Here is a 24,995-nt window from a genome sequence, read left to right as displayed (position 1 = left end):
CCTCAAAGCAATTTCTTTTTTACCTCCACCAAATATTTACCCTTCCCTAGTCCACCTTTCTTCAACACTTCTAGCAATTCCCTCCTTGGCACCTCAAAGCAAGAATAGAAAAACTATTTACATATTCTCACTCATAGTGCCTCTCGCCAGTATCGGACAACAAATTCAGTGGACATAAACTTGCCAAGGTTTGATGTAGCAAATGATTACTTGAGACACCTGGATAAGAAGCTGGGTTATTGAAAGGACAAGTTACTCTGCTAATGCGAACATGCATCTTTGCCTACGTTTATTAAAAAAGTTTATTAACGTATATAGGGGTTAAATTTCAGAAGCATCTCACAAAGAAATTGTTAAGAGGGTTAAATTTCAGTTTGAAGTTAATTTCTACTATTTATAATAAGTTTTTACATTAATCATTTTGTCATAAGTTTCATATTTTTTTTACTATTTAAATTTTTTTTAAATTTTTAATGAATGTCTGATAGAGGAGAGTTTGTTAGAGCCTTTAGGCCATTTTAAAGTCGTATCGTAAGGACTCTTGATTATTATCAATGAAATTGGTTTTTTTTTTTTTTTTTTTTTTTTTGAAAAACTATTCTGTGTTCTTGTGGATTCAAGGGTTTGCTCAAAGGTAGAAGACAGTGATCTTCTCCCTTGTCTGTGAAGCTTCATTCATTCGTCAAGGATGCATAACTACATAATGATAGCAAGCAAGATCGATGTAACAATTTGGAAAGATAATGTTAAAGTATAAAAGTAACGCCTTTCTCTAATAGCTTAAGCTTTTGGAGAAGTTGGTAAGTTAACATGGTATCAGAGCCAAAGGTCTCGAGTTCAAACCTCTCAATAGCAAAAATCCACAGTGAGACCTCAATTTGCATTTTGAGTGCAATTTGTGTTATAAGGACCAGCGTGCTTTGTTATCCAATTGGATTTTAGGTGCAGTTAGATTGCAAAGTTTTTGCACTTACAATCCAACTAGATGCACTGTCAAAGTAGTCCTAGAAAAGCTTTCTAGACAGGAGATTGCAGTATACACAAAAGTTAAACATAAAACCCAATTGGATTACAAATCCGAACTGACCCTTATAGAGTGGGTGAAATTTAAATTCTAATGGATTACATGCATTTGGGGAACAAACGGTCCACATAATACTGCAAATTAACAATCTAAAAGGCACAGGTCATTCATTTTCTCAACACAAAGCATCTAAATAGAAGCACTATAAATAACTATACCATTAGAGACAAAACCACACAAAATGTATCCCCATTGCACTTTTCTATCTCTTAACCCTATTTCTAACCTTCTGTAAGCTTTTAACTAAAGACTAATAATGGGTGAGGATTGACATCACCACTTAACCTAATCTTTGCTGTGATAATTTTCTCCCAGTTAAACTGATAGTCACATCAAGAGTTTAAAGAGATTGAGGCTAACATGGTAGCCCCTAGTACAACAAACACAAAGGCGGAGGCGTGGCGATTGGTTGTGGGTGAATTGTGTCCGTGATAAGTTGAACCTCTGACTGAGCCACCGTGTCCTCCACCACCACCGAAAGATCGACCACGATCATGTCCACCGTGTCCTCCGCCACCACCAAAAGATCGACCAACACTGTGACCGCCAATCGATTTCTTCAGCCCAAGCCTTTCCTGCATATAAGCTGGAAGAGTATCATGGTATTAGTAAAAACTCACTCTTTGGCTGTTAGGCTCTTTCTTCCTCATAGACACTAATTGGCCCACTTCTGCCACGTGTATGTGATCAGATCCGTTGATTTGCAGGCCACTAAGTGTCCAAATTACGTTGAAAATACTTAGTCTTATGTATGATCCATCAAGCTTAATTTAGGGCACGTTTGGCAACCATGAAATTTTTTTTCATGAAAATCAGGTGTCTCCAAGTGGTGAGAGAGGGGTTGGGTGGATGAAGTCTGGGGCGAAGTTAGGAATTTGCTCCAAGAGGGGCAGAGAAGGGGCCCACCATTTGGTAGGTGTAGCCCACTATTTGCACCTAGTTCACAATTTACACCTCATGTTCAGAACCATCCATTTGATGGGCCACAACGTAAATAGGCTGTGCCCGAAAATTCATTTTCATAGGATGATCCTAGCCCTCTTTTATATATATATATATATATATATATATATATATATATGGGAGTACTCGGTCGAGTAGATAAGCTTATCTACTCGGTCGGGTTAAAAACAGTGGGGGCCCACATTTTTGGGGTGATCCAAACCATTCATTTGAAAGGCCCTTACCTAAAGAGGGTGTCCACAAAAAATCTGCCCTATAGGATCATCCTAACCCATGCATCAGTGGAGGGAAAAATGGGGAAAAATGGACAAACACAGCTTGTCCACAAATCTGCCCATTTTCCCCTCCACTGTTGAATGGGTTAGGATGATCCTATGGGGCTGATTTTTTGTGGACACCCTATCTAGGTAAGGGCCTTTCAAATGAATGGTTTGGATCACCCCAAAAATGTGGGCCCCCACTGTTTTTAACCCGACCGAGTAGATAAGCTTATCTACTCGACCGAGTACGCACACCTTTCCCTATATATATATATATATATATATATATATATATATATATATATATATATATATATATATAGAGAGAGAGAGAGAGAGAGAGAGAGAGAGAGAGAGAGAGAGAGAGAGAGAGATTTCCATAATATGCTGTTCATCTATAGATGGGAGGGCTAGGATAATCCTATGGAAATGAATTTTTGGGGACAACCTATTTACGTTGTGTCTCATCAAAAGGACGGCTTGGATCATCCTGTGGTGTGGCCCGCACAATACACTTTTTAGATAAGTTATGATTCCCTTAATCAATTGGACGGTTTGGATCATCCTGTCTTGTGTACTATTTTTCAAATACTGGCTTAGACAAGGTAAAATCTCAGAGATGAAGTGATGGAAAAAATCCCAAATGGGGGACACGCTTTTGAAAATTGTTAGAGAGGAAGGAAATGGGGTTATCAAGTCTCTAAAAGGGGGTTATCAACCCTCTAAGGGTGTTTTTGGATCGTCAGAATCGGGAATTGGTATTGGTATCTGATACCGGTTTGGGTGATTCTATCGTATGGTTGCATTTGGCAAATGGAATGCGAAAGGATATTTGACTCCGAGCGGAATTAACGTGGGAATATTAGGCGCGTTTTGATACCCGCCCAAGGGGGGTGGAATTCTGATTCCGGGAATGGTGAGAAAAAATAGGCGTGAAATCGATTTGGGCTTCTAATATTAGGATTTTCCTCTCTTAAACATCGTTCTCTTGTCTCCTCTCCTCTAACCCTCATCTCTAAAAATCAACCCAGATCTACCCACGCCGGCTCGCTCTGCAAATCAAATCCAACTTTTAAGGTATGAATCTCTCTCTCTCTCTCTCTCTCTCTCTCCTTATGTTTTTGGTCGAAACCCAGTTTTTTGGTCGAAAAAAAGAGTGAGGGTTTCTTTCTTATATGAAACAAGAAAATTGGTGCTATTTTTCTAGTTTTGGGTTTTTATTGATTTATATTTCCATGCTTTTTCTTCAAGCTCTATTGGCCTTTTTCCAGAATTATGAGTTTTTTTGTTTCTCTGCTTTTTTTTTGTGTAATCTTGGAGCTAAGACTCAAACTCTCTTGTTTTGATTTCAGCGCCCTCTTTCAATAAATTGATTTATGTGGATTGGGCCAACAACCAATATGCCTGAGAGGAGTTTTTTGAATCATCTCCTGCACTTATAGCTCTTTCATCATTCTTTCGTTTGTACAATTTTTCTTTCTGGCTTTGGGTATGTGAAGCAAATTCTGAATATTATTCATTTGGGAAACAATAAATTCACTTCTTTTTCTTCCTTTGACCACCCCTTTGTATTGTAAAAGGGTAGTAAAAAATACACCAGTGGTGGCTGGCCCAGGGAAAAAAGAGGACGGATATATCACTTACTGAATCGCTTGGCTGAACATGGAAAAATAAGTGGCTCACAGGCAACTTGGAAGGTTTCCAAAAGGGCTCACGATTGATTCCCTAGATAAATTCCAGCACTTAACAAACATAAGAATTTGAATCATTATCTGTTTACAGGGGGAATTGGAATTGGATTGGAATGTGATACCAATACCGATTCTTGATTTCGGCGATCCAAACACACCCTAAATGGGGTTATCAAACTCTCAAAAGGGGGTTATCAACCCAATTTAACAAATTTTCAAAATTGTGTCCCTGTTGGCAATTCTCGTATTTTGGTGTCCCCACTGGCAATTTTTTCCTAAAGTGATATTCTGCATTAATTTAGAGAGAATTTAGAGAGGGTGGGCAATAATTTAGGTGGAAAACTTGGAAACATTTTTGATTCTCAATTGGCAGGGGTGGAGGAAAAACTGTTTAAACCTCTATACTCACTGAAAAAATCCTGAATTTTAGGGTGACCTGTCCGTCCCTGTGTGAAGCGGCTAAAAATCAGGATACAAAAAACTATACTCAAAATCCCTCTTTCACTGCTTGAAAAATGTAATTTATCATGAAAACTTTTCATGGTTGCCAGACATAGCCTTAGGGGCCATTTGGATACGCGGATTTTGGAATCCAGATTTTTAGTTTGAAAACAGTGTAAAAGAGGGTTCATGTTCAAGCTGCTGTATGATATCCTGACAGTGTTTCTTGGATTTTAAGTGAGAAATTTAGGTTTTAAAAATCTCTCCCGCATCCTGAGATTTTTAAAACCTAGAAATATGGGAGGATCAGCTACTCTCTTGCTGACGGAAAGAAGGATGAGAAGTAAAAACGAGTCAAAAATGACGGCTGGTCCGCTTCTTCTCTCGTTGAAGAAATCCTAGATTCTAAAAACCTGCGTATCCAAACGGCTCCTTAGGGTTTTATGCTAAGAATATGAAAATTTCGAGCTATTGCATTCAACATAGAGGCCTACGTTGGTCGCTGATAGATAGATAGATAGACGAGGAGGTAGGTGAATAATAATTGGAGAAATGCAAATTTCTTCATATCTTTTTCCTCTGATATTCGAGAGCTTTACTCTAAAGTTGTAGGCGAATGGGTTAGAAACTCGTCACGGTCTTGATGACTTGGGAGACATTATTATGTATTGAATTATACACCATGATATTTTGGGTATGTTTCCATACCGAGAGAAACTGAAAAGAAGGAAACAATAAGTATCTAAGTATGTTAGCAAAGAGCCCAAACATAGATAGAAACGAAAATAAGAAACCAGTGCTCTAAATATGGAAGGGATTTGCTAGGCAATTTAGCGGAAAGCCATTTCTTGGCCGGCTTTTGCATGCGACAATAGCCACATCACCTAAGATGAATGAATTAATAAGACAAAATCTGCCAAAAAGAACTTTTCTGGTATGTTCTCACATGCCAAAGTCAGCCGCGAAGTGGTGAAATTGGCTAGCAAAAGCCCAGTATAGAATTATGCAATGATTTGAGTGTGGAGTCACGTGGGATGCCTCATCCGAAGGTTGCCTAATTTGATATAGGGTTGCAACTCCTGTAGGGGGTCGGGTTTCAAATCCGAACTGACCCTTAACAAGTCATTAAATTCTCAATTTAGCTTCTTTAAAAATGTTAGGTAAAGAAATGTTAGGTACCTTACCCCAATACCTCAAAAGCCCCGAGCTGATGGAACGCGTTAGGCAAGGCCCTTAATCCTGTCACATACCAGTATGGGTCTCCCACCCAGTCCCATACCTAAGCGGGCTCCTACTCAGGACTGTAACATACCACTATGCTTTGGAATCCGCTGTCCTCAGCGTCCTACTCTATAGCAACTTACAGAATTACAGGCAAGGTATTAAATTTCGACCGAATTCCAAAATATACCGAAATCGAAATCGAGGTTAATCGAAATGTTACATTATTCCAAATTTCAGTCGAAATTTAAGGGATTTTGCCAAAAAATCTGGATATTTGATAATTATTTAATATTATCCCGAAATTTCAGCCCGAAATTTCAAAAATATCGATCGAAATAAAAAAGGATAAAAAATGGGCGTTGAATAAGATTTTGTTAGATTTCGACCGAAATTTCAAAATTTCTGCCGAAATTTCAGTTTCGGTGAGGACCGAAACGCATTCCGAAACCGAAATTTGAAACCTTGCTTACAGGTAGCCCTTTCTAGATAGTCCTCTCCACAAGTAACAATCCGATAAAATCCAAAAAGTCCTCCTTTTTTAAAATATTGCTAAAAAGGTCTCTAAAAGCAAATGACGTTAATCTACTGAGTTAACATTTTCAAAATGCCAAATTTACCCTCTCAACCATTAACTCATTTTTAATCCTTTCCCTTGCAAAATTCTTTAACATGTAATTCTTTCCCTTGCAAAATTTTCGGCAAAAATTCTGATGACAATCTCATAGTAAAAAATTAGTAAAATATTAAATTTACCCTCTAATTTTTAGCACATTTTAGATTTCTCTCTCTGTCCCTCTTCTCTTATGATTAGAAAAATGATAGAGAAGCGAATTGCTAGGCAATTTCGCCATCTCAGATGAATTAAATGAATTATGCAATATCTGCTGAAAAGTGAGCTTGTGTGACTTGTCTCTTGTGAAAAACTCAACCGCCAAATGCTAGCATGGTAAGAAAAAATGTTTAAAACTATCCAACTTGCACCAACCCTATCTGATATTTATGTAGAGGGACCTTCAATTTACCATTTCATTGTCACCTCTTCAAATTAACCATATTCGATCATATAATTCCCTCTAAATTGTGAAAAGAAAAAAATTCTGAGAAAATTATTTCCATCAGAGTTATTCTGGAGTTATTTCTATCGGAATTATTTCCAAGAAAATTATTTCTATCTAAATCTAACTAAAGCCCTTTGTTTGGATTGCAAAAAAGATATTTTTTAAGGAAATTTTTTTCCCAAAAATTTTTAGAGGAAAATGGTAGATTTTAGGGATATCATTATAAATTAAAGGTCCCCCTAAATAAACCTTGAATTGATGTGGTTCAAGTCACTTTTTCATGTGTAATCCAACAAATGGAAAATCTTGAAATTTTGGAAAAAAAAATTCTTTTCCAAAACATTTTCGAAAAATTCATGCAATCCAAACTGTGCCTAGAGGAAAAAAAATAAAAATCTGTCATGATATTTTCTTACAATAAAAACGGAGCCTAGAGAAGTTTTTAGAGACTTTGTTTTGTTTTTTTTTTTTTTATGCCATAGGGTATCCCCACCCCACTTCGTGGGGCGGGACTAGTCCCTAGAGATGCACGCAGGCACTCGGTAGACCACGCACATCAGTTGAACAAGGAGGGATTCGAACGCTTGTCACTGGGGAGCATACCCATGACTTTACGCCAAAGAGCCACACCCTCCCGAGTTTAGAGACTTTGTTTTGAAAATACAGGGAGAGATATTTCGGCTTTGAGATTATCATTAGAATTATTTTCCTAACATGCATTTGGTGAACAAACTGTCAAATACTCCTGCAAATTTGCAATCTACAAAAGCAGAGGCCATTTCGTTTCTCAACACAAACATCTAAACAGAAGCACTAGAAATAATATTAACTATGCCATTAGACACAAAACCACACAAAATGTATCCCCATTGCACTCCTCTATCTCTCAACCCTATTTCTAACCTTGTGAAAGCTTTTAACTAAAGAGGAAGGACTAACGGGTGAGGATTGCCATTACCTCTTAACATAATAATTGCCGTGATAATTTTTCTCAGTCAAACTGATATTCACAGAGAAAAGGTTAGGGAGATTGAGGCTAACATGGTAGCCCCTAGTAAAACAAACACAAGGACGGAGGGGTGGTGTTTGTTGGCCGCTGCATGGGCGCCACCACTGTGTCCGCCACCGTATCCACCGCCACCACCGTGTCCGCCACCGTATCCGCCACCACAAGTTTCTGGAAGCGAAAGAAACTTCTAAGTTATGCCCTAACAAATCACCTTCCATATCTCTTCTTCTGTCGGTTCAGGAGTGATTTCCATAATTGGATTTTAAATTTTGAGGCATTGATATTCCAACTACCATGTTTTGATAATCTGACAAACTCACCTTGTCTTTTATCATATAATCGCTGTCAAAAGCTATTATAATTCCCAAAAAGATGTGAGTAGCCAAGTGAAATGAAAAAGACAATGTGAGTAGCTCATTATCAAAACATGGTAGTGCAAAAATCAGTAGCTTTTAGAAATCCTAATTTCAAAAGCATTTCTTATTATATTGGGTAAAACTAACTAAAAACACCCTAAATCAAATCGTATCTACAAGAATCCCCCAAAATAATTTTCTTAACTACTAATATTATTATTTTGTGTCTTAAATAACTTTCAAATTTTTCTTTATTAAATTTACCCTGAATTATATCTGCACCCTTAATTGATAATGGTAACACTAATCGTTTAAAAAAAAAATGATCTCCTTTTTTTGGAACCTTGAAGGAACACACACACACACTCTCTGTCTCTATGCTAATTCATTGGTCTTCTCTATCTCTCTCACAGACATGTACTTAAATACAAATGAAACGAATGTTAGCCATTGATCATAAAAATGTGGTCCATCAAATGGACGGAGGGTTGGTATCATCCTATGGAAATGATTTTGATTTTTGGGCGCACAGCCTATTTACATTGTGGCCCATCAATGGACGGTTTGGATCATCCTATGGTGTGAGGTGTACGTAAAATACATTTTTGATAAATACTTGAGTTACACCATATAAAAACCCACCGAATACATGTTCCAGGGAAGGTTATTTGCAAATGGAGCTAGTTTGAGAAGGTTACCATTTTCTTCAAGATCAACGGACATGATCTCACAGATTCTCTCTCGTGCCCCTTGTAAGAGACCCAAAAATTATCCTTGCCACTGATTGTAAAAATGACTTTCTACCTAATATATTGTTCCATCGAAGTTAATTAATCTAATACTTTTGCCGAGTTTGATAAACCCTAATATCGGTTTGGCATGGGATTAACTTATATAGTAACACGTCTAGGTTTTTCACTGAGTTGAGCACAAATTGGCTCGTTGCAGCAAATACAAATCCGGCCTATTACTATTAATCCCACCTTAATTGGACGATCTTATACTCTTGATTTTAGTAGAGTGCAATGCTTTGCTCATTTGGCATTTGAACATGACCATGTGAGGCGCCTTGTAATGGCTCACCAGATCAACACTTTAGATTAAACACTCATGTCCCATGTGGGATCCGATGATCTTTAGGATTCAACCCTAGGGCAATATGATCCGTGCTGTCCATTTTTATATAATGCGTAGCACTAAACAACATGTTGCTATGTGGCAGGCCATTATTTTAGAAATGATTGAACGGCTCGGATAATTTCATTTCAAGACATGAGTTTCCAAACGAGGCCCATCATCACAACGGTCACAATGGTTACCTCATGTACGTTGTAGATGGCAACCCTCGCTGCATCTACATGTATATAGTACGTACATTAATAATCTTTACAATTGTCATTATAATAGAAAAAAGGGCTAATGACAATTGTACTTACAATTCAACTACATTGAACATAAACCCAACCGGGTTACAAATCCAAACTGACCCTTACTTAACGAGTCATTAAGTAATGGATTAGAGGCATTTGGGGAACAAACTGTACAAATAATCCTGCAAATTTACAATCTAAAAGCAGAGGTCATTCTTCGGATTAATGGTACAAATACAAAACAGGCACTAAAATATCCACTTACATTCCTTTTCTGAACATAAAACATCTAAGTAAACAAATCAATGACGCACTACAAATGACTATGCTTTTAGTCATAAACCACAAAGCTTTTAACTATATAGGAATGATGGGTGATCTTTGCTGTGATGATTTCTCCCAGTTAAACTGATATTCTCATCAAAAGGTTAAGGAGATTGAGGCTAACATGGTAGCCCCTAGTACAGCAAATAGAAAGGCCGAAGGGCGGGGGTTGGTGGCGGTGGCTTTGTGGTGGCCGTTGTCACGGGCCGCACCAGCCCCCACACCAGCCCCAGCGCCTGCTCCGATTAAGGGTGTTTTTCCAGAGGCTCCGACTGACCCCCCACGCCCTCCGCCACCACCAAAAGAGCCACCGGTACCGCGTAATCCGCCACCACCAAACGATTTCTTCAGCACAGCTTTTTCCTGCACATACGCTAGAAGAGTATCATTGTATTAGTAGAAGGTAGGCGTGTTGATTGGGATCAATCCGAACCCGATGGGTCAACCCGATTTTGGCACGGCTGGGTTGGCATTTCCTCTGATTGGGTTGGGTAATTTGCTTAGGGTTAGGAAAAGCCAACCAGATTTAATTTTTGGTTGGGTTAGGGTTGAGGCCTTGGCAACCTGAGCTGACCAGAACCCGACCTCCGTCTGTTGGGGTTCCACACAAAAGCAATAGTCCCACATCGGACATGTGAAATTGATGGGGATTGGTTATAAGGGAATGGGCATCCTCCCTCTAACAGCTAGCTTTTAGGGGCGAGTTCTACCCAGTTTGATTTCCTACACCAAGATTGCCTAGGATTATGTTTTTTTCTTGTATTTATCAGTGTGGCCTATGTGAACCCGAACCCAACCCGACTCAACCCGACTCGATAGGTTAGATGGGTTGGGTTAGGGTTAAGAGATTTAGAGGCACGGATTAGGGCTGACCATCTCAACTTGAGGCTAGGGTTGGGTTGGGTTACAGTTGAGGGAATGCTATCTCGTGTTGGGGGCTAGGGTTGGCCTCAACCGATCCACCCCGACCCGAGTTGCACCCCTAATAAAACATCACTCTTTAGCTGTTAGGCTCTTTCCTATCTGTCATCTTTCGGCACTAGTCCACATTTATGCAATCCGATCCGTTGATTTTGTAGGCCATTATAAGTTTGTCCAAATGAGGTTGAAAATACCTCGGCTAGGCGAACCTAGGCCTCTGATCCTCAATTAGGGTTATATGCTAAGAATCTGAAAATTTTGAGCTAGTCCCATTCCCCGTAGAAGCCTGCGACCTTTTCTGTAATGTAAATTTCGGTTTCGGTGTCGGCTTTGGCCACCAACGAAATTGAAATATTTCGGTTTCGGTGGAAATTTCGGTCGAAATCTTGTAAAATGAAGTAAAAAATTTCGGTTGAAATTTACAAAAGTTTTGCCGAAATTACAATAATTTCATAATTTCAGTGGAAATCTTGTAAATAACCCAAAATTTTGCCAAAATCCTGTAAAAAAAATCATTGTATCTTCGGTGTGGGTTTGAACCAAAACCAAAATATTTCAGTAGAAATTTAAAACTATGGTTCTTCTCTTAGGTAGCCCATTATTTGCAAATATATTCCGACTTGAGATTATGACAAAATAATTCTTTCTTATTCCTTTCAAATGTATAACAAGCTTTATCATTCCTCTTCTGTTTCTGGCTAAGTTTAGAAAGACTTGATGGGAGTGTTATCAGTTTTCCCACACGGGCCAAAATATTAGCAAAGACAAAAAGGAGAGCCACGTCCAGGTCAAAAAAAACCAACGTCACCTCATCGAGGACACTGACCCTTTGCTTGTTAGACTATATCACGATAAGCATCATGCCATCATCCATTTCGTTGTCTTTATTTATATGATCAGACAACCCTGACCGTCGGATTGTTGGCCTTCAATACGAATATGACAAACAAGAAAGATAAGCGTCCACATTCAATATACAACGATCCCTGTCTACTCCTTCCCTATCCAGATTTTGCTTTCTATCATCCCTCTTTTATTTCAGTCAATTAGAGAAATGTGTGGTTTTTCGTACTTGCAGATAGGAAATATCACAGAAATACAAGATGAGATGTTGTTGATGGGTTTTCATGGCAAATAACCAGATACCGATTCTTCATTTAATTAATTAATTTTTCTTTCTCTAATGACTTCTTCATGAAAAATTGACATAAGAAAGTAGAGCTGGAAGAGGGGTTACATGGATTTACACAAAGGGACTTAAAAACTAGGATTAGAATAACACAAAGAAAAACTGATGGTTATGATTTTTTTCTAACGAGTTTTCAGAGAAATTTCTCTATCTTTTTTCCAAATACATATCTGATGTTATATCTTCATTTTCCCACTTGAAACCCATCTTTTGTTCCATTTTTTTCATTCCATCTATATATCTTTACTTAATATGTGTAGAGGAGAGAAAGAAACATACCTGAAACAATGGTGTTGTCTCCCATAGATATATAGAGAAGGAAGTAGGAAAAGAATAGGAGGACAGCTGCTAATTTCTTCATATCCATTCCTTCTTTCATATTTCAGAGCTGCACTTTGGATAGATAATCTAGCTAATAAAAAAAAATTCTGGAACTGTGGTAGGAGCCTTTAAATGCGAAAGAAAAGGAGGGCCACTTCTTTTTTATGAGTCCCAACGTGTCTCCTCACAGATCTGTTTTTATGTAGGTCCGTGAATGGTTTTTATAATGGAAAGATAAGCTCCTTCATTTGCATTGTGGGCACTGTAGGGGTGGACATGGTTCCGGTTCGAACCGAGGAACCGAACTGAACCGGCACATATGGTTCGGTTCCGGTTCTGATATCCTAGAACCGATGGAAATTCGGTTCGGTTCTGGGTTTGGGATCCCGGAACCGAAAACCGAACCGAGAACCGACCCTCACCTTAAAACCCAATGCCTCATCGCTTGATAAAATCACCTCACCCCCTTTTAATTCAGCCCTCTCTAACGTGTTGCTTTGCCTTTAAAATTTTAATTCACCCCCCAAATTTGTGCATGTTTGTAGGTCATATATAATTTTTGCATTGTCCAAATTTGTGCAAATTTGTGCATGATTATTCCAAATTCGTGCATGTTAGTCTTTGTAGTTCATATATAAACAGGACCGAACCGATTATAAATACGATTAGACAAAATATCTACATTTGGTGAAGGTTGGGTAAACCCAGAACCGAACCGAACCGAACCGATTATATATGGTTCTGGTTCCGTTCGGTTCCAAACATATATGGTTCGGTTCTGGTTCCAATTTCAGGGAACCGATTATATATGGTTCGGTTCTGGGTATACCCCAAAACCGAACCGAACCGAACCATGTCCACCCCTAGTGGGCAGATGCCTCAGAAATATCTCAGGGTAGCAGTGATTAGATTTGAATTTGAAACCTCATTTCAAAATTAGTCTTATTATATTGGGTATCTTCTTTGTTGAAGTATAAATGATTAAATAACACCAACTCAATCAGCTTAAGCTTTTGGAGTAATTGGCTGTTGGCCACATTGAGGGGAGAGTGTTGAAGTACATATTATTAAATAACACTAACTCTTATCAGCTTAAGCTTCCGTGGCAATGGTGAATATATATATTGTTGGTGTGCCACACCTTTTTGACCGCTTAGCGTCGGAAAGATCTCCTCATATGGGTGCTAGGACTATGTCGGGATTCGGCGGAGACTAAACGGATCAATCCACTTGACCTAACCTTTTTTTTTTGTTTGAGGGTTGCTCGCCCTACCGAAGTACCAAAGAAATGAAATAATATGGTGTGCCCACCCTTGGTGTGGCACCCTGGTAAAATGAAATGTGAGATGAAATAATAGTGAGTCCAATGTTATTGTGTTATACTAGTGATATGAAATACATAGTAGACCCACCTCTGGCATATGTACTTGTGAAATAAAATCCAAGGTCGACCCTTCCTTTGGTGTGGAATACATTTGTAATGAAATACATAGAGCCACCCTTGGTTTGGCACACTTATATAATGAAATACACACTGGGCCTACTCTTGCTTCGTTACACTTAAAATGAAAACAGGTGGGCTAAAACTTGGTTTATCACACTTGTAATTTTTTTTAAAAATATAACAATCTATTAAATATAATTAGATTAAAGGTGCACTTCAGGGTTAAGGATTTCCCATATAAAAAAAAAATTCACTAGAAGCCTCTGCTTTGGCTAAATGCTCTGCCAAATCGTTGGCCTCTGCCAAACAAACACGTATCTTTTATTTCATCCATCAAGTTAGTGGGCTTCCATGGAACGTCGCTCGTCCCTTTCACCGTGAGACTACATATTAGAGGAGTCACTTCCCACTTCTAATCTACCTTTCATTTGTCTGATCCACAATGTCCATTTTATGGGCCACAATGTAAAATAGCTTGTACCCAAAAAATCATTTCCATAGGATGAACCTAACACTCCGACCCAGATAGGAACTGCATATTATGGAAACCTCTATAGATCGGAGGGTTGGAATCATCCTATGGAAATGATTTTTGGGACACAACCAATTTATGTTGTGGCCCATCAAATGGACGGTTTGGATCGTCATATGGTGTGTGCCGTTCAGTACTTTTTGCAAAATACGAGGCTTACGCCTTAATTAAAAAAGGGCGCTGATATCCCCCCCGCCCCCCCTCTTGACGGCTAGCTAACTTTAAATGTTAGGATATGTCACTTTCCCACCATTTGACCGGTCTCTCTCTCTCTCTCTCTCTCTCTCTCTCTCTCTCCACACACAACAGGAACAGTTGGTGGGCCCAACAGAAACCGTTGGTGGAATGGTGGGCCCATCTTTAAACAACGTAGGCCCCGCCCATACTACCATAGGATAATCCAAACCTTCCATTTGACGGGCCATAAACGTGAATAGGTTGCGTCCCAAAATATCATTTCCATAGGTTGATCCTAGCCCTCCGATCTAAATAGAAACTACATCTTACGCAACCTCTATAGATTGTAGGGTTGTGATCATCCTATGGAAATGATTTTTGGGGCACAACCTATTTACATTGTGGCCCATCAAATGAATGGTTTGGATCATTCTATGGAGTTGGTCGTAAAGTAACATTAAGGCCCGTCCACAACATAGGACGATCCAAGCCGTCCATGGTTTGGATAATCCTATGGAGTTGGTTGTACAGTAGCATTAAGGCCTAATCGTAGGCCCCATCGATTTTTTTCAAATTGAAGCGTACCGTCCACAACATAGGATGATCCAAGCCGTCATGGTCCGGATCCTCCTATGGTGTGGTTCGTACAGTAACATTAAGGCCCAATTTAGGCCCCACCCATATTTTTGAAAATGAAGTGTACCGTCCAGACCATAGGATGATCCGAGCCGTCCATTTGATGGGCCATAACGTAAATGGGTTGTGCCCCCAAAAGGGTTGGCCCATCAAATGAATGGTTTGGATCATCCTGTGGTCGTACAATAACATTAAGGCCCGTCCACAACATAGGATGATCCAAGCCGTCCATGGTTTGGATAATCCTATGGAATTGGTCGTACACTAACATTAAGGCCCAATCGTAGGCCCCACCGATATTTTTCAAATTGAAGCATACCGTCCACAACATAGGATGATCCAAGCCGTCCATGGTTTGGACCATCCTATGTTGTGGTTCGTACCAATTTAGGCCCCACCCATAATGAAGTGTACCGTCCATAACATAGGATGATCCGAGCCGTCCATTTGATGGGCCACAATGTAAATAGGTTGTGCCCCAAAAATCATTTCCGTAGGATGATCACAACCCTACAATCTATAGAGGTTGCATAAGATGTAGTTTCTATTTAGATCGGAGGGCTAGGATCCGCCTATGGAAAAATATTTTGGGACGCAACCTATTTACGTTTATGGCCCATCAAATGGACGGTTTGGATTATCCTATGGTGTGGTATGGGCGGGGCCTAGGGGTGGACATGGTTCCGGTTTGAACCGAGGAACCGAACCGAACCGGCACATATGGTTCGGTTCGGTTCGGTGGTTCGGTTCCGGTTCTGATTTCCTGGAACCGATGGAAAGTCGGTTCGGTTCTGGGTTTGGGATCCCGGAACCAAAAACCGAACCGAGAACCGATCCTCACTTTAAAACCCAATGCCTCATCGCTTGATAAAATCACCCCACCCCCTTTTAATTCACCCCTCCTTAACGTGTTGCTTTGCCTTTAAAATTTTAATTCACTCCCCAAATTTGTGCTTGATTATTCCAAATTTGTGCATGTTTGAAGGTCATATATAATTTTTGCATTGTCCAAATTTGTGCAAATTTGTGCCTGATTATTCTAAATTCGTGCATGTTAGTCTTTGTAGTTCATATATAAACAGGACCGAACCGATTATAAATACGATTAGGCAAAATATCTACATTTAGTGAAGGTTGGGTAAACCCAGAACCGAACCGAACTGATTATGTATGGTTCTGGTTCTGGTTCGGTTCCAAACATATATGGTTCGGTTCTGGTTCCAATTTCAGGGAACCGATTATATATGGTTCGGTTCTGGGTATACCCCAAAACCGAACCGAACCGAACCATGTCCACCCCTAGTGGGGCCTATGTTGTTCAAAGATGGGCCCACCATTCCACCAATGGTTTCTGTTGGGCCCACCAACTGTTCCTGTTGTGTGTGTGGAGAGAGAGAGAGAGCGGTCAAATGGTGGGAATACGTTAGCCAGCCGGGGGGGGGGGGGGGGGGTGGGGTGGGGGGTATCAGTGCCCTTAAAAACCAGATGTTTACCAGGATTCAGCCACTTCCATTTCGTGTACTTTTTGTGGTAGAGGGATTATTTTCTCTGTCATTACATTGAGAAACTAACCGTTACATTCTCATGTTTAAATTCAAATATCTAAACTACCACGTCTCTACCATTGAAAGAGCACTCTGCTTCTCTTTTTCATCTGTAGCTATGTTAGATACCTTCACACAACAACATCAGCAGCAAGAACAACCCTTCTCGAACCCTACCCAAATCTCAGAAACCCATTTTCCCTTCTCCCTTGACCCCAAGATCTTCATTTCTGCCCTACTCAACTGTAAAAACCTCGCCGAAATCAAACAAATCCATGCCCAAGCAACCGTCATTGGGATGATCGAAAATCTCGCCGTTGCAAACAAACTTCTATACATTTACTCTCAATATAAGGCCTTACAAGATGCCTACTCTTTCTTTGGTTCTATGAAGGCGCGAGATTCATTTTCTTGGAGTGTAATGGTTGGAGGGTTTGCCAAGGTTGGGGATTATGAGAATTGTTTGCGTACTTTCAGGGAAATTGTGCGTTCCGGTGTAAGGCCGGATAATTACAGTTTGCCCTTTGCACTTAGGGCTTGTAGAAATACCTTGAGCCTTCAAATAGGTAGAGAGATTCACCATCTTATTTACAAAGTTGGGTTGCATTCAGATCTCTTTGTTATAGCAGCGCTTGTAGATATGTATGCGAAATGTGGGCTTATTGAAGACGCTCGAAAACTGTTCGATAAAATGCCAAAGAGAGATCTCGTGACTTGGACGGTAATAATTGCCGCATATGCTGAGTGTGGGAATGCTAATGAATCATTGGATTTGTTCGATCGGATGAGGGATGAAGGGGTTGTTCCAGATAAGGTTGCCATGGTGACTGTTGTCTTTGCTTGTGCAAAACTTGGGGCTATGCATAAGGCTAAGGCTGTTCATGATTATATAGTGGGGAGGAGATTTTCTTTAGATGTAATTTTGGGAACGGCGATGATTGATATGTATGCCAAGTGTGGAAGTATCAATGCTGCGAGGGAGGTTTTTGATAGGATGAAGGAAAAGAATGTAGTTACTTGGAGTGCAATGATATCGGCGTATGGGGTTCATGGTTATGGTAGGAAAGCTCTTGAATTGTTTCCTATGATGTTACAAAGTGGAATTTCCCCAAATAGGATCACATTTGTTTCCATCTTATCTGCGTGCAGTCATGCTGGTTTGGTCGATGAGGGTCGGAAGTTTTTCTATTCGATGTGGGAAGAGTACTCTATAGAACCTGATGTGAAGCACCATACATGTATTGTTGATCTTCTTGGCCGTGCGGGGAGACTCTATGAGGCGGTGGAGTTGACCGATAAAATGAAAATTGAGAAAGATGAGGGACTATGGGGTGCACTATTAGGTGCTTGTAGAATCCATGGGAATATTGGGTTGGCAGAGAAGGCTGCAAAATGCCTTCTTGAACTGCAGCCTAGAAATCCCGGTTATTATGTCTTGCTTTCGAATATCTATGCGAAGGAAGGTCGGTGGGAAGATGTTGCCAAGGTGAGGGAATTGATGACCAACAGGAGATTGAAGAAAATTCCTGGTTGGACATGGATTGAAGTTGATAATAAGACGCACCAATTTAGTGTTGGAGACAAGACACATCCACGGTCGAAGGAGATATATGAAATGCTGAAGAGCTTGAGCAGAGAGTTGGATGTGGTTGGTTATGTTCCTGATACTAATTTTGTGTTACATGATGTGGATGAGGAACTTAAGGTGGGGATCTTGTATACTCATAGTGAAAAATTGGCAATTGCATTTGGTCTTATCAGCACACCCGAGGGAATGACAATTAGGATCACTAAAAACCTCAGAGTGTGTGGCGACTGCCACACATTTAGTAAATTGATATCTAAGATTGTACGGAGGGAGATTATTGTTCGAGATGCAAATCGGTTTCATCACTTTAAGGAAGGGTCTTGTTCTTGTGGGGACTATTGGTGACTGACTTATTTTACATTGAGGTAGTTGTGTACTCTCATGCTTTATACTAGTACTTATAAACAATTTCAATCATCTGTTCATAGATTCATGTGTTAATCGCTTTACTTACCCCAAATGGAATCATAAGAGAAACACATTACACCTGATACAGAATCTGCGTCCATGGCCAACAACTTCCTCAGTTGCTTTTCTGTCCAAACTGCACTCTGCACTTCGGAGTATCAGTGGCATCCAAGGAGGCATCAATGCTACAGTTATATTTTCTCTGTCTTTGGACCTTAGTGCTAGATCTGAAAATCTTCCCTGCCGAGCTTCTTTGACAAATTTGGAAATGAATCTTTATGATCAGGTACCCACTCTTGTCTATCTTGAAACATTTTCTACGCCCATATAAACTAGTCAAATTGACAAAAGAAGTAGCAATTCTAGGTGGACAGGAATACAGTTTTCTGGGGGTTGAGAATATAGCTACATTAACATTATGGTTGGTGGCAAACTTGTTTTAGATCCTTGAAAGTCTTTTTCAGGATACAAGTGGTAAGAACATGGGACAAAGGGAACATTTGGATCCATGAATAAAAATTATGAAAGAGAATTTCGTACCCAACTATTTCTCTGAAGATAAGGCAATACTTCCTTGTAACTATTGTCATTTTTAGGTTTTTACAAAAAATTCACTCTCATACTTATTTTGAAGTTCTGTATTGCTATTATGTTCATTCTAGCTAGGTGGGTTTTCCTTTCCCTTTTTGTTAATGATTAATCTATAAGTTCATAAAACCACAGAATGTTAGCAAATTCGGTATTAAGTTGGAGAGACATGATATAGTTGCTGCTACAAAAATCCTACCAGTAAGCAGTTTAGGTTGCCCCTTTTGCTCTACGTCCAGTTTCATGCAGCCGAGTCTCTCAGAATCACCCAAGCTGAGTGCAACTTTGTAAATAGTCAACTGTATCGTTTTCATGAACATGAGCATTTGCCTTCTATCAGATCTATTCGATGTCAAATTTTGCATTGATTACCATGGTTTACAAGGATTCTATACTTGTAAGTAAATGGGAATATGTTCCATTTATTAAGCAAAAAGAAGCTAGGAATACAGATCTCCTTACTAGTGCACAAATGGATGTAAAAGATGCAAAAAAGGGCCAGAGGAAATTTCTCTTTCATCCAAGCTTTGAATGGAAGGTGAAAATGTAAAACCTACTTATAGCTGTAGTTAACAAACCACACCCAGCATCATGTAAGTTTTAAGAACTTTTAATTTCTTTCTTTATTGCTTCCTACAATTTCATGCTTCATTCAACACCGAATGACCTACTTGTAGAGATTGAACTAGTTGGGCAGTCAATATTGATGAAAATGGTGTTCAACCTCATGAAATAATGAAATTCTATTACATTTAGGTGGACCAATATTTGCCTATTGTAACACGTTAGGCTAAACATATAGAGAATCGTTGTTACACGAGCCCCTTAGGGAACGAGAACATATATCTGTGTCGAGTGTGAGTATAGAGCTTATTAGCTGTGTCAACAAACCCTACCTCAAGAGAACCATCATTTAAAAGCACGAGCTCTGCCGAACAGGTGTGTGTGCATTGGCATTTTCTGTGAGGATGAAGTATGAGGTTACGTCTGGGTCTCTGATCATAAATTGAAGGCGATTCAAGCAACACGATTTCTTGGGCTAGAAAATCATCAAAGGGCCAGTGGTGATTTGCTTCAATCATAGTTGAGATTGTTGATTTTTGCACCTTGATCAAGCCTTATTGTATCATGGATCGAGAACAGCAAACAAAGAGGTGGATAGCTTGGTGAAGGAGTTGACTTCTCTGTTCTAGTAATCAGCTACTGTTTTCTCATGGCTTTAATTGCTCTCTCCTTTGTTTCTTGGTTGTTTTTTAGGACATCTCGTCCGGAGAGTTCTATCTTTGTTTTTGAATCCAAATTACCTTTTTCTTATAAGTATGGCATAATACAATGCATTACATGAGCTTTGTATATCATGTTGATAGGTAGTTACCTCATTCGTTGGGTTCTCAGTTAATTTGATGTTTTTTGCTACATTCCCAAGGAAATGAAGGGATTGATAGCCTAATTTGATTAATTTGTTTGCTTAACCAATAGGCAGTTTGTAATGGTTGGAGCAAACTTGGTTTTATTTTCCATAGTATGCATGTGCTTCTATACATTAGAAAATGATATACATGGCCTGCTGATACAGGAAGGGTACGAAAAGATGATACATGCAGCTCTGATACCAATTGATGTAGGACGGCCAACTGACATCACATCAGGGATCTCCTAGGCCAACATCTCTACACTAAATATAACTAGTTCCTAAAATTTGGAATAGACCTGAGAATATGAGGGTGACCAAACTATAGGATACAAATCTCTAGAAGAACCAACTGGCTAAAATTGATCCTCTAATGCTTAAACATGAAAGAGCCATGATTAGAGATGCTTCTACAGTTATACCACCTCACAAATGCATGTATATGAGGATTCGAGAAGGGACGGAGTAAAGTTCTCTTTTCATCATTACACTACATTAAAAAATAAAAGGAAACACCAACTTTGAATAAACCATCCTGTATCATATAAGTTATAGCAGCTTTGAATTATATTCTTCTTCATTTTGTGCAATTTTAACCCTCATTTTTAGTACAACAAAGAACCCTACTTGTAGAGACTAAACTAGTTGGTGCTTTGAAAACTGATTGAAACGCTCTTTAGTATCATAAACTTCTGGAAAATTTAGAGCACATGTAATATTTTCGCCAGTGGGACGCATCCGTATACTGAACCCAGGCACATTAATTTTGTATTTACCTGAAGGAACATATATCAAAACTAATAATTCATTAAATGAATGAAATGGGTGATGACATGAGGATGGACACTCTTATTAAACAAAGAAATTAGGTGCTGTCTCCCTCAGAAATGAACCAATAATCTGACCATAAAGATTCATGGATGACTACTGATAAATATAAGGAACTTTGAGTTTAGGCCTTGGGTGCAAGACCAGCCTTGATCTTCTGAATAGTGGCAACATCAGTCTTGAAAGATCTGGCGAGAATGCCATCATCAATGCTAGTATTGAACACAGCATTAGGAAACGAAACAGTCCCTGCACTGGCACTACCAAAGGCAGAGATACAAGTGGCAATCTTCGTAGAGTCAGAATTGTACTGATAGTGTACGAGTCCCTTGGGGAATACAAACATGTCTGCAGTTTGGAGTGTCTGAGTGTAGAGTTTGTTAGTTGTGTCAACAAACCCAACCTCAAGTGAACCATTAATGACGAACAGAAGTTTGGCCGAGCGAGGGTGTGTGTGTACTGGGTTCACACTATTTGCAGGATATTGGAGTACGGCGTAAGAGACACTTTGCCCATTGAGGGCTGGGAATTCGGCCATGCTCGCCTTTGTAACTTTGAATGTTGCCGGAGGATCAGCGGTGAGCAAGGCACGATACCGGAGAATGTAAAGAAATTTCCGTTGACGGCGTTGATGTTTTGGGGGAGGATGAAGTCTGAGATAATGTCTGGGTCAGCTGCATTGACAATGTGGGAGGTGGCAAAAGCTAGTAGTACTAAGAAGGCGTATTTGAAGGCCATGGTTGATAGAGTGATTTGTTGTATTCTTTGAAGGAGAGGTGTTTGTGCTAAGATTTTATCTCGAAAACACCTTTGCCTTGCATGCATTTATATGCATGGTTGGGGGGCTTTGGGGTGGAGAGAAGTTTGTTTTTTCGTGGGCTACGTTGTTAACAGTGGCCGGCTTAGTTTTGCATTCTCTACCTTGGATTCATGTGAAACTTACGAGGCTCATTTGTTCTGCTACCAATCCATGACTATGTTTATCTTTTATGCTATTGCCTTTTGAGATGGTGCAAGGTATTTATTAAAGAACTAGCTTTCCTAGCCATGCTATGCATTGATGTAAAATAATGGGCCCGGCCCTATCAAAACATGAGGGGTAAAATGGTGGGTCTCACCCTATTATTCCCATGGCCTCAGGGCCGGGACTCTTATTCTTCTTCTTCGCGAATTCCTCGATTTAGTAGCCATGGGCTTGGGTCACCTTATGAAAACATGTGTTGTAAGAGTGATGGCCCTCACTCATGCTATTCATGAGGTGTAAAATATCCACCATAGAAAAATTCCGAAAGAAAAATTTCAATAAAAATTTTCAGAGAAAGAAAAGGAATGACAACGGAGAGCAACACCTTTTATTTATCTCTCATTGTCCAAGAGTGAAGTTGATAGCCATCGGACATACATCTAATGCCCCTACCTTGGACGTCACATTGTGCCCTTTGCTGAAGAGTGGTGTTGATATCCATTGAAGAATGATCATCTAGTGGCCTCACCTTAAGATAGATCATTTGAAGGGCATCACGCCCCACCTTAAGATGGATCATTGGAAGGGCATTACCTTGGAGTTTACGTTGTGCAAGAGTGGAGTTCCAATGAGATAGATCATCTAATAATCCGCACGTTAATCTCACATTGCACAAGAGTGAAGCTGATAGCTATTGGGGATTCAAGGTTGATCCCACTAGGTAAACGGTTTACATCCATGAAGTTGACTGGAGTTTGAGACTTGAGAAAGAAGATTGGCTTCAGATATGGTTGGGAAAGGGGTATTTGGGTCTAGAGAGTTAACTAAAAGACCAAGGGTCTCCTGGATGAACCACCTAACTCCTGGTGTGTTTGGTTGTAATGGGTAGGTCAGTAGTCTCCTAATAGTCTCTTGGAGCTCTACAACAAAAAACCTACCTATTTAAAGGTTTTTTCTAGTAGTAGAGTTAAAGGTGTCACCTCCGCGACAAGGGACTGACAAGTAGAGTAGCGGATAAGTAGTCTTCTGGTTTTTGGCTCTTCTTTTGTGAGAAATTATATGATGCCCGACCGTCAAGTCACATGAAGGTGGTACTTTGAAAGTACCACCCTTGATATTTGATCCAACAGCAGCATCTTAAAAAGTGGGTTACTGTTGGATCAAATATCAAGGACGGTACCGTTTTAACGGTACTTGACAGTCGGCCACATATAAAAACTCCTTTTTTGCAGCCAAACCTAACTTTACTAGTAAGTTACTCTTGAAGCCCTCCAAAACGTACAACCAAATTGGCCCCCAAGTGTAACTTTTCGAGAGAATAACAAGAACAAGTGATATCTGTGTATTTGCAGGTATTTTAAAAAGATATAATGGGGCCTATATTCTTCAAAGATCCAAACTGATCATTTGGATCGTCCAACGTAAACATGTTGGGCCCCAAAAATCATCTCCAACGGATGATCTTAACCCTTTCATATGTAGGACATCATTATAGAAGCACTACATATTGGAGTGTTAGGATCTTCCCTTTGGAGATGAATATTGAAGCCCAACCTGGTTTGGATCTTCGATTAAGGTAGGCCTCACTATTTTTTTTTTCTAAGCAAGTATGCATGTAGCGCCGTACAACATATAAAAATTATAGTGACAATACCGATAACTTGAGGCGTCTTTCTATCTTCCGGCCACGGCAAACTTTTATCTTGGATAGAATACAAGTAGAACACAGTTTGTGAACCGAAGATGATATACTTCAAGATAAACTCATTCAAACATGATGACCAATCCTAAGAACAAGTTGCAACTCATCATAGGATTTCTATACCCGTGGCTTTTCACTATTTATGGGGATGGCAAGCCAGGGTTTATTAGATGGGATTTGCTAGGGACCATCGCAGAAGGCATTTTCAAGATCGACCAGCTGTTGCATGAGAGAGCAGCCACATCAGATGAATTAAATGAATAAGAGAAAATCTATTGAAAAGTGAGCCTATGTGACGGCTCTCTCATGCAACAGCCGATCTGCGAAATGCCTTCTGCGATGGTCCCTAGCAAATCCCATTAGTACATAAAGGTGCATATAAGATTTACAGGGAGATCAAGGAGATATTTTGTGGATATCAAATGGGTAAACACAAGGGAAATATCTAAGCATATTTGTGGCGTGGTCCACCTCGTTCATCATGGCTAGCCTATAAATACAATTAACCATGGACCATTGGTCCTTGTATGTGGGTCAACCTTGTCATCCATTTATGATCCATATTGATGCACCCACGTCCATACCCCTTTGCTAAAGAAATTATCAAGTTCCCCCTTATAGATATGATGTGGGTCCACCCTGTCTATCATGGTTAAGCTATGAAAGTATAATCATTAAACAAAAAAGTAACTGATAATCATAGAAGAAAATATAATTAATGGATTATCTTGTTACAAATCCTCCAAAAGCCAAGTCTCTTCTCTTGTTCGTTGTTGGTTTTTTTAATGGAGCTTTGTAGAGAGGCCTTCGACAGCAAGGGAAGTGCCATATATGGGTCCCTTTTCTTGGTGTGTAACCAAGACGTTCATAGATTCTGGCTTACATTTTTTAAATTCACACCCGGTTTGGAGCAGTGTGCTTTTGTAGGACCAAATGCAGGCTCAGACAAAAATAAAATAAAA

General features: G+C 39.6%; 1 protein-coding gene and 2 pseudogenes across 5 annotated transcripts in view; 1 reads left to right on the top strand and 2 right to left on the bottom strand.

Moving 5' to 3' along the window:
- LOC143876658 (putative small nuclear ribonucleoprotein G) overlaps positions 1-24,995 on the bottom strand; it is a 64,878-nt gene that overhangs the window by 38,291 nt on the left and 1,592 nt on the right. The window lies entirely within an intron of this gene.
- Positions 16,459-22,226, top strand: LOC143877515 (putative pentatricopeptide repeat-containing protein At5g52630 pseudogene; annotated as a pseudogene). Of its 4 annotated transcripts, none has more exons than XR_013250658.1 (2): positions 16,459-18,826; positions 20,705-22,226. The product of XR_013250658.1 is annotated as a putative pentatricopeptide repeat-containing protein At5g52630 pseudogene, transcript variant X3 (transcript). The 4 variants fall into 4 exon arrangements; XR_013250656.1 differs by lacking the exon at positions 20,705-22,226 and adding an exon at positions 20,068-20,485; XR_013250657.1 differs by lacking the exon at positions 20,705-22,226 and having other exon boundaries at positions 16,459-18,497; positions 18,629-19,220.
- LOC143877516 (germin-like protein 9-3) lies at positions 21,492-22,105 on the bottom strand (annotated as a pseudogene).

Source organism: Tasmannia lanceolata, unplaced genomic scaffold, assembly GCF_043159265.1.
Source record: "Tasmannia lanceolata isolate RefF3 unplaced genomic scaffold, GAP_Taslan_0.1 ptg000005l, whole genome shotgun sequence".
NCBI lineage: Eukaryota > Viridiplantae > Streptophyta > Magnoliopsida > Canellales > Winteraceae > Tasmannia > Tasmannia lanceolata.
This window is presented reverse-complemented; position numbering and strand designations above follow the sequence as displayed.